Source organism: Rhinopithecus bieti, unplaced genomic scaffold, assembly GCF_001698545.2.
Source record: "Rhinopithecus bieti isolate Rb0 unplaced genomic scaffold, ASM169854v2 scaffold_12070, whole genome shotgun sequence".
Lineage (NCBI taxonomy): Eukaryota > Metazoa > Chordata > Mammalia > Primates > Cercopithecidae > Rhinopithecus > Rhinopithecus bieti.
This window is the reverse complement of record NW_016807449.1, coordinates 26,246-39,205: the sequence shown is the minus strand read 5'-3', so window position 1 is coordinate 39,205 and position 12,960 is coordinate 26,246. Positions and strand designations below refer to the sequence as shown.

At 51.4% G+C, this 12,960-nt stretch overlaps 1 protein-coding gene across 1 annotated transcript in view; it reads right to left on the bottom strand.

The window, feature by feature from the left end:
* Positions 1-10,412, bottom strand: part of HAPLN3 (hyaluronan and proteoglycan link protein 3) — a 23,600-nt gene extending 13,188 nt beyond the window's left edge. Inside the window, exon 1 of the mRNA XM_017882043.1 lies at positions 10,250-10,412. The gene's annotated coding sequence lies outside the window, so the exon portion shown is untranslated. The remainder of the gene's footprint in view (positions 1-10,249) is intronic.
* Positions 10,413-12,960: the final 2,548 nt, after the last annotated feature.

The window sequence follows — 12,960 nt, the reverse complement described above, 5'->3', positions numbered from 1 at the left end:
GCCACCTCGCCCGGCTAGTTTTTTGTATTTTTAGTAGAGATGGGGTTTCACCGTGTTAGCCAGGATGGTCTCGATCTCCTGACCTCGTGATCCGCCCGTCTCGGCCTCCCAAAGTGCTGGGATTACAGGCTTGAGCCACCGCGCCCGGCCGCATATCCTATTTTTATTTTTTTTTTAAGATAGAATCTCACTCTGTCGTCCAAGCTGGAGTGCAGTGGCAAGATCCCAGCTCACTGCAACCTCCATCTCCTGGGTTCAAGTGATTCTCGTGCCTCAGCCTCCCGAGTAGCTGGGATTACAGGTACGCACCAACATGCCCCACTAATTTTTATATTTTTTGTAGAAACGGGGTTTCGCCATGTTGGCCAGGCTGGTCTCAAACTCCTGGCCTCAAGTGATCCACCCACTTCGGCCTCCCAAAGTGCTGGGATTATAGGCATGAGCCACCACACCTGGCCAGAAGCCTATCCTTTGTCCTGGGGGCCAGTGATGGCTTTAAGCAGAGAAGTCACAGGATCAGACTCACATCTTAAGATACTTCCCTGCAGGGACTGAGTGGAAGGTGGACCTGGGGGCAGCAAGACCAGAATGACAGCAGGCAGCTGCAAACATAACTATGATTATCATGTAGCAACGTGGAAGAATGCTTAGGGTGTGAGTTAAAATAGACAAAGCAGAACATGCAATTGCCTCTGCTATGATTGCAACCATGTGGTCTTGTGAATGCCTGTGTACAGGACTCAGAAGATCAGGAAACGCTTAAAAGAAAGAGGAAGGGAGGACGGAAGGGAGAACAGAAGGAAGGAAAGAAGGAAAGGAGGGAAGGAGGGAAGGAGGGAGGGCGGGCGGGCAGGCAGGCAAAGCATTGGCTTGTTAGAGTGATGGGATTGTGAAGTAAACATTCTTGTTTCCAGAACAGTTAGGAGCGCTTGCTGGAGAGAATGGATGTAAAGAAAGTTGAGAGGCAGAATCCACCATTCTCTTAGACATCTTCACAGAAATCCCGAGGCCCAGACGTGCCATCTATGCTGTGCACTGCAGCCAGGACACCAACAACTCTGAGGCCCCGCTTCTTGTCCAAGAGGAATTCATTCCCCTGTTGACACCTGTAAGGCCCCTTGGCGATAGAGAACTGGGAGGCCTAAGCACAATGGGGCAACCTGGTACAGAGTTTGGGAACTGGAATGATCGGAGTTCAAATCCCACCTCTACTACTTATTCACTGCGAGATTCTGGGCAAGTTTCCTCGGTTATGAAATGGAGATCATAAAACTCACCCTGGTATATTTCTCACCAGTGCATTCTAGTTTTCTCCGAAAGTAACAGGTGTAGATGGGTGTATGGCCGCTCAGCTGAAGACTGCATTTCCAGCCTCTCTCGCAGCTAGGAGAGCTATGTGACTCAGTTCTGGTCAATGGCAGCAAGCAGAAATAACATGTGCCACATCCAGGTCTGGCAGTTAAAACAATTACAGATGCCTTTCCCTGGTATTCTTTCCCTCAACCTTCTGGAAACCACAGTAGCCAGCTAAGAGTCAGAGATAGAAACCACAGATTGAATGGCAGAGCCGCCCATCAGCCCTGGACCTCCTCCACTTGCACTGTCCCATGAGAGAGAAACAGAGTCCTATAGTATTTAAGCCACCACTTTTTGCGTCTTTTTTTTTTTTTTTTTTTTTTGAGACAAAGTCTCGCTCTGTCACCCAGGCTGGAGTGCAATGGCACAATCTCGGCTCACTGCAACCTCCACTCCCAGATTCAAGCAATTCTCCCTGCCTCAGCCTCCTGAGTAGCTGGGATTACAGGCACCTGCCACCACACCTGGCTAATTTTTGTAATTTTTTTTTTTTTTTTTAGTAGAAATGGGGTTTCGCCATGTTGGCCAAGCTGGTCTTGAACTCCTGACCTCAGGTGATCTGCCCACCTCAGTCTCCCAAAGTGCTGGGATTACAGGCGTGAGCCACCAAGCCCGGCCTGCATCTCTTTGTCAACATAGCTTAACCTCACTTGTCCTAACAAATACACACGCCACAGCATTACTATGATCAGCATAAAAGTATTAACAGCTGAGCACTTACTCTCTCATTTATTTTATCTTTGTTTTTGTTTTGAGGTCAAGTCTCACTCTGTCGCCCAGGATGGAGTGCAGTGGTGCGATCTCGGCTCACTGCAACCTCCACCTCCTGGGTTCAAACTATTCTCCTGCCTCAGTCTCCCATGTAGCTGGGATTACAGGTGTGCGCCACCACACCCAGCTAATTCTTTGTATTTCTAGTAGAGATGGGATTTCACCATGTTGCCCTGGCTGGTCTCGAACTCCTGGGCTTAATCGTTCTGCCCGCCTCCACCTCCCAAAGTGCTGTTATTACAGGCATGAGCCACTATACCTGGTCTCTCTCATTTAATCCTTACCACTACCCCGAGATGTGAGCTTGTAAGTGTTCCCATTTTGCAGATGGAAAAAACCAAGGCACAGAGAGACTAATCATACGCCCAAGGTCATCCAGCTAGGAAGTGGCAGAGCTAGGATTCGAACCCACTCCAGCCCCAAAGCCTGGAACCACAATGCCAAATTCAGGGAGGTGATTGTGTGGCACACACAGCCCAGTGGCCCAAAGCAAACCTTGTAAGAGTTCATTTCCTCTCCCTTTCTTCAGGCTCCACACCTGGAACCAGGAGGGAAGTAGGGCCAAGACTTGATGTTTAGCTTGATGTCCCGGGCTCCCCGCTGTCCCTGCGCAGCTAGAGTCTCCTTGAGCAGAGGGGATCCCAGCTGCTGCTTATAATGTTTCCAGCCTCTTACAGCGGCTGGTCTAGCACAAATACTCCCCAGTGAGAAAGGGCTTCCTAAGGGTAAACAAATGCAGCGGTTTCTGCCACTAAGTGACATTAGTAGCTCTGGGGAAAAAAAAAAGGTGCATTTTTGCAAAATCATGCATTAAAAAATAGAGTTACAGGGAAATAAAGTCAGGACAGACTGCTCAAAACATGTAACTTTGTAATCAGAGAGCTAACAAAATAAGAACAATCTGAATTTAAAAAAAAAAAAACTAGCACCGTTAACACTCCACTGACATCTGCACCCCACTGATGCCTCCATCAGCCCCTTGCAGCTTTCACCACTGGGACAAGTGCTTCCTCCTTCGAGATGTAAGTCCTCAGAGGCTTTGGTTTTGATAGAAACCAGATTTACCAAAATTAAAAGTCTGACCCAAGGTGAAGTCATCTTCTTCCATTTTTTTTTTTAACACAGGGATATGTTTTTACAATTTCTTCATCATATTCCTAGTTTTATCAGTAAACTTTTAGTTCTGTTAAGCAGCTAAGCCAACCATGCCAGCATTCCTCCTTCACCATAGCTATTGCATCCTTCGGTTGGGATGGTGAGAGTTTGGATATTTAGATTTTGGAAATGTGGGGTAGGAAGGGATGCTGTGTTATCCAAATCTATTTGGTTCCTGAGTTTGGAGCGTGAACAGCAAGAGTTAGGATTGCGGCTGGGTGTGGTGGCTCATGCCTATAATCCCAGCACTTTAGGAGGCTGAAGCAGGTGGATCACCTGAAGTCAGGAGTTCAAAAACAGCCTGGCCAACATGGCGAAACCCTGTCTCTACTAAAAATACAAAAATTAGCTGGGCACGGTGGCAGGCACCTGTAATCCCAGCTACTCAGGAAGCTGAGGAAGGAGAATGGCTTGAACAGGGGAGGTGGAGGTTGTAGTGAGCTGAGATTGCGCCACTGCACTTCTAGCCTGAGTGACAGAGCAAGACTCCGTCTCAAAATAAATAAATAAACAACAACAAAAAAAGAGTTAGGATGGCGAGAGACTTCTGGATGCATACTAAAGAACGGCACTTTCTGCAAGACTGTCACTATTTATGTTAAGGAACTCACACATTGCTAAGGCTTCATATTTAATTACGAAAAATCTCCAGACATTCACGGGTTGGGAAAAATCACTACTGAACCAATGCAATTCCATGTTAAACTGACATTGTTCCTCTATCATTCTCACCAATCATGGATGAGAACCAACTCAATTCCATGTTATACTGACATTGTTCCTCCATCATTCTCACCAATCATGGATGAGATGAGTCTCAGTTCAGAAACATGCACGGAGGCAGAACACACTGTAGCACCTTCTGCTGTCCTCTGGTGAGCTCAGCACTTGAGCCTCTGAGGCACCCCTTCCCAGCCTCAGAAACCCCAGCACACCCTCACAACCTTCAGCCTGGCACCACACTTGCTCCCTGGGTTTTAAAGGGCTTCTACATCCAGCAGCTCCCAAGATCCTCCTAAGAGCTCCCCATGGTTGGCAAGGATAATTTTTTTCTCCCCATTTAATCCACAAGTGAATAGAGCCACAGAGACATGAAGCAACTATCCAAAGATCACAGGGCCAGGAGATGGTACAGGCAGAACTCTGTTCAGTCCTTGTCAGCCAATCCCATAACAGTCTGTCATAAATTTTTATTTATTTATTTATTTATTTAAATACATATTTTTTTGAGATGGACTCTCAGTCACCCAGGCTGGAGGGCAGTGGTGTGATCTCAGCTCACTGCAACCTCAGTCTCCCAGGTTCAAGTGATTCTCCTGCCTCAGCTTCCTGGGTAGCTGGGATTACAGGTGCCCACCTCCATGCCCGGCTAATTTTTTTTTTTTTTGTATTTTTAGTAGAGATGGGGTTTCGCCATGTTGGCCAGGCTGGTCTCGAACTCCTGACCTCAAGTGATTCACATGTCTCAGCCTCCCAAAGTGCTGGGATTACAGGTGTGAGCCACTATGCCCAGCCCAATCTGTCATATTTAAAGACTGCCTTCTACTTGTCAGTGCACTTCCATGGACACGAGTCTCTGTGGGCCTCCCAGTGTCAGAATTATCATCCCCATCATACAGACAAGGAAACTGAGGTTCCGAAATGCTAAGATGCTTGCCTAAGTTTACCCAGGCAGATAAAGGAGCTGGGACTTGGTCTCATTCATTCAACACATATTTATCATGTATCTATCATGTGCCAGCCACCATTCTAGGCAAAAGAGACGTCCTCATGGAGTTTACATTCTAACAGAAGACAATAAACACAATGCGCAGGCTCTTGAGCTGCATGGTGGAGCCCACTCCCACTCTGCGGGGTGTACTTTCGTTTCAGTAAATCTGTGCTTCTGTTGCTTCATTCTTTTGTTGCTTTGTTTGTGCGTTTTGTCCAGTTCTTTGTTCAAAACACCAAGAACCTGGATGACTTGTAGTCAAGACCCTCCACTGGGAACGTATGTTGACGAGCCAGCCAGGAGGTAAGCCCAAAGTTTGGGATTTATTTTTTCTCTTTTTCCCTTTTCCTCTCTGCTCCATACAAGGCAACCCTGGCTTGTTTTTTTTTTTTTGTTTGTTTTGTTTTTTGTTTTGTTTTTTTTTTTTTTTCAATCTCTCTCTCTTTTTCCCTTTCCAATTCAGGACTGTCAGTGGACAGTGCCTATGCACAGAGGCAGCTGTAGGTTTCTGGCCGGGGCCACTCTCTGGTGAAATTGAAAGGTTTCCCTGTGGAAGCGCCTGGTCACCACCGCCCAGTTGGGGTGAGGGACCTGAGTCCTTTTCCTTTTTTTCTTTTTCAATCTTTGAGTGGCCATTTCCTAGTAGGTCCTTAGTAACGGAAGCCAACTGGCCAGGGCCACTCTCTGGTATTACCTGAAGGCCAAGGAGTGAATGGGGATAGCTGCCTGCGTGGAAGGGGGAAGGGCTCTTTTCTATCTTTTCTGGTTACAGTCCCCAATCCCTCCATGTGATGCAATTGGCAGTGGCAGCTCTTCCAGGGTGACTCACACATTTCCAGTGACTTAAACCCTCTTTTCTTATGCTAAATTCTCCTATGGAGTTAGCCCATAAAGGCAAAAGATAATGTCTCTTAGGTATTTTGACCTCCCTTCTCCTATTTGATCTATTCAACTGGCTGAGGACCTTTGGGACTCAGAAGCTTTAGAACACATTCTACATCTTGGACCTCCACTGAGGGGATCCCATAGCTTGATGGTCATTGCTTCAGCATCAGTTTGCTTGCCCTGAACCCCATAGAAATTCTCAACCCCAATTCTATCACCCCCAGACCCTGGAACACCCTGCCACCCTTGGTACTGTTAACTCCACAGTGTTTGGGAACCTCCTTAGTCCTGCAAGGAGTGCAGGAAGATATGGCCCATCTAAATTGGTGCGATGCTAAAAGTCAGGGATTATACCCAGGAACAAAAGGAAAGTTCACAGTAGGCCATCACTTCTGGAGGGTAAACAAACAAAAAAGAAAAAAACAAACCCACAATGTGTGATATATGTAATGTGAGAGTGATGCAGGTGATAGAGAAAAGAGGAAGTAGGAGAAGGGGTACCTTTTGGACAGGGAGGGTCAGGAGGGTCCCCTGATATACAATGAAGACACAAACCTGGAAAATCCTGGGAGAATGGGCATTCCAGGGAGAGGGAACAGCAAATGCAAAGGCCTGTGGCAGGAATGGCTCAGAGGTCAGTAAGACTACAGCCCTAGGGACAAGAGGGAGGGTGGCAGGAAATGACGTCTAAGTCATGGCCAGAGGCCCCATGATGTAGTGCCTTGGCATTTATTTATTCTAAGAAAGAAAGACATTGAAGAGTCTCAGCAGAGGAGTGGCATGAATCTGCTTTACACTCTCAAAGGATCATTCTGGATGTTTTCTGACTGCCAATGAACTGCATGTCCCCCTCCTGGCTCCTCCTTTCCAAGCTAAAAGGAACCTGGGTTATCTCCATCACTTCTGGCCTCTCTCCTGTGGGGCACCCAGCTTTGCTTGCTCTCTGGTTTATCACTTCAAGTGGAGGGTTGTGATCTGGTCAACACCTCTTTTTGTTGGATGCTAACTCAGCAGTAATGTAACCTCACATTGAGGGGGATGTCAAGAAAATTAAAAGGAATTGGCCAGGTGCAGTGGCTTATGCCTGTTATCCTAGCACTTTGGAGGCCAAGGAAGGTAGATCACCTGAGGTCAGGAGCTTGAGACCAGCCTGGCCAACATGGCGAAACCCCGTCTCTACTAAAAATACAAAAAATAGCTGGGTGTGGTGGTGGGTGCCTGGAATCCCAGCTACTCTGGAGGCTGCGACAGGAGAATTGCTTGAACCTGGGAGGCGGAGGTTGCAGTGAGCCGACATCATGCCATTGCACTCCAGCCTAGGCGACAGAGTGAAACTGCATCTCAAAAAAAAAAAAAAGAAAAGAAAAACAAAAGGAATTTTAAGAAAAGATCAGCCGTGTGCCCAAGAACGACAGGCCAGGAGGAAGCTGGCCATTTTCCAGTCCTCTCTGAGAGACAAGCAGCACATACACCCAAGGTTTCAAGTTAAACTCATTGAGTTTGGGTCTTAGCTCTGCCACCTGCTAGCTGGGTGACCCTGGGAAAGTCATTTGACCTCTCTGAACAGAAAATTTCCTCTCTCCAGAGAAGACTAAAGGGGAACTCAGGGGCTGAGGACAAGCACAGCCTTGAATGCTAAGGTCAGTGCATGGGACAGAGTCCTGGGTGGGAGTCAGGAGTGGCAATTGCCACTTGGTTGCTGCCTTGCCCCAGGTCCATCTCTGACCATCCTTGACCACTACCACTGAGGGGAGGGATGGACAACCTCCACTCCCCTACCATGGCTATCCAGCCACCAGCTCCTCAGGACCACCACAGAGGTGCCACCAGCTGGAAGGCCCAAGACCAAGTCCAGCCCAGTCACCTTGGCAGTGAATAGCTCCCCAAATCTTCTGGAGTCCTGCCTGGGCACTCAGACCTGGGCTCGGTATTGAAGCTGGACACACTGCATCCTGCTGAGTGACTTCGGGCAAGTTCACCTCTCTGTGCCTCTATTTCCTCATCTGTAAAAAAAGGAACTTAAGGCCGGGTGCGGTGGCTCACACCTGTAATCCTAGAGCATTTTGGGAAGCTGAGGGGGTGGATCACCTGAGGTCAGGAGTTCAAGACTGGCCTGGCCAACACAGTGAAACCCCTGTCTCTACTAAAAATACAAAACTCAGCTAGGTGTGGTGGCAGATGCCTGTAATCCCAGCTACTGGTGTGGCTAAGGCAGGAGAATTGTTTGAACCCAAGAGGCGGAAGTTGGAAGTTGCAGTGAGCTGAGACCACACCACTGCACTCCAGCCTGGCTGACAGAGTAAGACTCCACCTCAAAAAAAAAAAAAAAAAGGAACGTAATGGGCTGTGGTGACAATTATAGAAGATGTAAGATGTATGATAGCTAGTCCCTGGCATGTAGCAGGTGCTCAACAAATGAACATGGCAAAGACTTCAGGCTCTAGAAGCAGATTGGCTGCCTGCATTCAGTTCTGGCTCCACCCACTTACTAACACTGTCATTGGACAAGTCGCTGCACCTCTCTGAGCCTCAGTTTCTTCATCTTTAAAATGAGGGTCACAAGCCAGGCACGGTGGATCACGCCTGTAATCCCTGCACTTTGGGAGGCCGAGGTGGGTGGATCACTTGAGGTCAAGAGTTCAAGACTAGCCTGGCCAACACGTGAAACCCCATCTCTACTAAAAATACAAAAATTAGCCGAGTGTGGTGGTGGGCGCTTGTAGTCCCAGCTACTCAGGAGGCTGAGGCAGGAGAATCGCTTGAACCCGGGAGGCGGAGGTTGCAGTGAGCTGAGATTGAGCCATTGCACTCCAGCCTGGGCAACAAGAGCAAAACTCCATCTCAAAAAAAAGCGGGGAGGGGTCACGACAATACCAACCAGAAAACACTTTCGTGAAGATTAAGGGAGAGAATAGCTGCAGAGCACTGAAAATACTGCTTCATGCTTGGGGATAAGGAACAAGCACTGGGAAAATATGACCTATTACTACACTTGTGAGCAGTTCATACAGTGAAGTCTTACACCATCTCAGTGGCTCTTTCTCCTCTCTCACTGCCTATGAGACAAAGTGCTCACCACTGCCTCCTCTTCACCGTTGAGGAAACTGAGGCCAAGAGTGTGAAGGTCAGTGAACTACCTAAGGCGTTATCTTTGTCAAATATCTCGAACTTAGAGAAAATTCAGTTTTCCTGATGGCCAGCCCGTTGCTTTTCCCAGGCGCCTCTAGGCTAGGGACCCCTCCACCAAGAACAATAAGCCCGGACTTGGAGGGAGGGTGGGTGGCACCTCCTCGCCAGGGGCATGCCCGCACTGGGCCGTCCGTGAGTACAAGTCCCCAAGGTACCAGAAGGGGGCAGCATCGCCCGCAAGGTCTGCACGAGCGCTGCTCCCAGTGAGAAATTTGACATCCTTGTCACTGTTTGCATAAGGCTTGATTCGCGCCTTTGAAACCTGCAGCCCCCAGGAGAATGAAAGCCAGAGGTTTCCTACCAGCATTCCCAACCCGTTGGCCCAGGTGGCGTCGCGGGAGAGAAGCCAGGGCCTGTCTCAATCGCCGCCCCCTGCTGCAGGGAGCACAGGCACTCCCGCGGGTCAGCGCTGGACACCGAGGTCGGAATAGGTTCACAGGCTGCCTGTGGCCATCCAGCGAGCTGGTGGCAGGACTGGGTCCAAGTGCCGTGCTGTTTCCATCCTGGCTGCGCACGAGCCTACGTTCCTCCCTGAGGGTCGCCATCTCCCACCCAGGGCTCTGCCCTCCACCCTCCCTACCCTTCTGGCCTCGCTGTCCCTGGGGCAGGAACCCCGGTGAGCGAGGTCTGGAACCCATAGGCATCCGCTGCGTTTGCCCCAGGCGCCCAGAGCCGGTCAGCCGCGGTCCAGAGACTCAGGTCCACCAGCCTCCTCGCAGGTTGCCCCCAGCCCCTCCCAGGGCTCCCGGGGCCCCCGGAGCATCCAACAGATACCCAGGGGCAGGGCCTAGGGCGCCGCGGACGGCGCTGGAGGCAGCCGACCCTGGACAGACGACAGGGGAGAGAGCCAAGCGGCCCCTGGCAGGAAGCGGGCTGGAGGCGGACGGTGGTCTCGGAGGCCAGGGGGTCCGCTCGGGCTCTGCTCCCTCACGGTGGGCACGAGGATCCGGCGTGAGTCTGCCCGCGCCCCCGCGCGGCTCCCTCCCCACTTGTGCCCCGGGCGCCCCTCGCCCGATCACAGCCCATCTCAGCCCGGGCCTCCGCAGTGCCCGACCCACGCCTCCTGCCCCTTCCCCCGACCCTGCCCGGGAGGTGTGGGAACCCACAGGGCACCCAAAGCGGGGAGAAAGGAACCCGGCCCGCACGCAGCCCCAGAAGCTCAGCGACCCCTGAGCCACGTACCGTCCCCAGGCAGCTCCTCTACTGCTAGAGCTCTCGGGGGCCGCGAGCTGCCCCGGTCCAAGGCGGCAGTCGGATTTCGGGGAACTTAAAAGGCTAGAAAGGAAGCGGCAGCAGAAAAACCCCCGCGCTCCCGCCAGACCAGCCCCTTAAAGGAACACGCGCACCTTTCCCTCCCAAGGGCTGGGCCCCAGGGGAGGAGTTACTGCAGACTTGAGCGGTCTCCAGACTTGCTGGGAACCACCGCAAAGGGAGTGTGCAAGAATTGAGGCCCTCACGTCTTGGGAAAGGAAAGTAGGGGTGGAATAGGAGAGTCTGGGGAGGGGGGATCCCCTGAGAAAGCCTGGTATACCAAAAACAGTGGGAATAAGCAGGGGGCCCCTGTCCAGCATTCTGCTAGGGGTTAATGCTGCTCCCCACCTTTGGTTGTGGAAGGGGTGAGACTTCTTTATTACTTTCTTTACCCAACAGAAAGCAAGGGAGTGAGGCCGGGTGCAGTGAATGACTCATGCCTGTAACCCCAGCACTTTGGGAGGCAGAGGCCAGTGGATCACCTGAGGTCAGGAGTTCAAGACCAGCCTGGGCAACATGGTGAAACCCCATCTCTACTAAAAATACAAAATTAGCTGGGCGTGGTGGAACATGCCTGTAATCCCAGCTACTTGGGAGGCTTAGGCAAGAGAATTGCTTGAACCCAGGAGGCAGAGGTTGCAGTAAGCCAAGTTCATGCCATTGTGCTCCAGCCTGGGCAACAAGAGTTAAACTCTGTCTCAAAAAAAAAAAAAAAAAAAAAGCAAGGGGGTGCTGACATCCTCCTGCCCCTGAGTTTGGCCATCATGAAACGCTGGCCAAATTCCTAACTCACTGTCAGGCACATAGCAGGTGCTATCCCCAGGACATGCGGCTTGAATGAGTGGCCCTGGCTGGGAGGGGAGACACAGGGTGGGATGCCTCTGCAGCCTACAGGGGCAGTCAGGCTTCTGAGTGGTCCTCCAACAGAGGTGGATCTCCCTTCGGAATCCTGCTAATCAGCACAGCCATCCAGGCAGCCACTCAGGATGCCTCTGTTTGGACAGGGTGTTTTCTTTCCTGTCCAGACCAATGGGGGCCCTGGCCTGGACAGCCCGATGTTTCCTCAGCAGAAAAGACTGAGGTCCTTCAGCTTTGGCTGGGGGAAGGGTCGAAGGGTTACAGGGTCACAGAGCCCAGAGCCCCTTCCTAAACACAGCTCAAATTGGCCCATGAGTGTGTGTGTGTGTGTGTGTGTGTGTGTTACACATAGCCAGGGGCAAATTGGAGCACAAAGAACTGTGATCAACAGGTAAACAGCACCTAAAAGGAATGCCAGACTTGATAGGCAAAGGGGAGCCAAGGTAGGTTTCTCTGCAGGTTCCCGACAGGGGAGAGGATGGACAGCAGGGAGAGCACATTTTGTTACAGTAAGTCGAGTTGAACATGCCAGCCAGGGGTAGGGATAGCCAGCAGGTGGAATCTGAACACTCACCCTCTGCCTTGCAGTGGGGCAGAAAAAAAGTCAATGTGTAGGGGTGATGGTAAAAGCTGGGCAAATGGAAGACACTGCTGAGGGAGAGAAGACAAGAAAGGAAGGAGGGGGTCAGCAGTGAGGAAACTCCGCTCCAGGGTCCCAGGAGGGGGACTTTTAGAAGGCTGTGGCCAACCCATCCCAGAGCAGTGATGCTTTTCCCACTGTCTGCTCATCCCGGGGGGAGGCTGCAACAGGGGTTCAGGGCAGGAAACTCCCCCGGGAGTCCTGAGGCTCGAAAGCACCCAGAAAGACTTGGCTCTAAACCCAATCCACACCACTCCACAGAAGAGAGCTCTGAAACAGGAAGCAGTAGGCCAAGGGAACCCCAGGGGAAGGGAGTCCCCCATCCTCAGTTCCTATGAAGACCACTGCCTGGGCCTTTTATTCAGACCCTGCTAGGCCCAGGAGCCCAGCAAAGGCAGGTCTCAGAAAGGAACCACTTCCAGACGCATTTCCCTGATGTGGTTCCAGCAAAGCCACGCCCTCCCTTTGGCAGCCCTGCGGCCTCACCTCCTGCTGCTCAGAGGCACCCCCTGCCTGCAGAGCACAGCTTGGCTCCCAAAGTTTGGAAAAGTTCACCTTAATGAAGAGGGTGGTTTTTCCTACAGCCATTCCCAAGCTAGCCAAGCCTCTGCCTGCAAGTCACCCTCCCAGATCGCCAGGACACTGGCCTGCAAGGCCCCCCCCCCACTTCTTGATGACCCCACACAGGGGAGGGCAGCGAGGGTATCCCTGGAGCGCACACACCAGTGGCCTACCAGGAAGCAGTGTGTTCAGGCAGGAACCCTCATGCCCACTTGGCAGAGCCCTGGTCCCCTCCTCTAGTCCCACACTGCACCCACCCCAGGAACTCCAGTTCTGAAGGCGCCCAGGTTCACTGGTCTAATAGTTCCTCCAGCCCACCACTCCAGTTGCAGAGAGAATGGAAACTGCTGAAGGGGAAAACCAGTTGCCCCAGCTGGACTTCCTGGCAGGAAGGGAGCAAAAGCATTCAGGAGACAGCGTCTGCCAGGCGCTTGCTGGGCCCCTGACCAGGCAGCAGCTGTGGGGCCCAGGGCCAAATGGGCATGGAGATAGAAAGCAGAGGGAAGAGGGGAAGTCAGGCTTTGAGGACCTGGAAGTCCTTACTCCCTCCGCCTGCTATGAAGCTATGTGTAGTCAGGCAGGT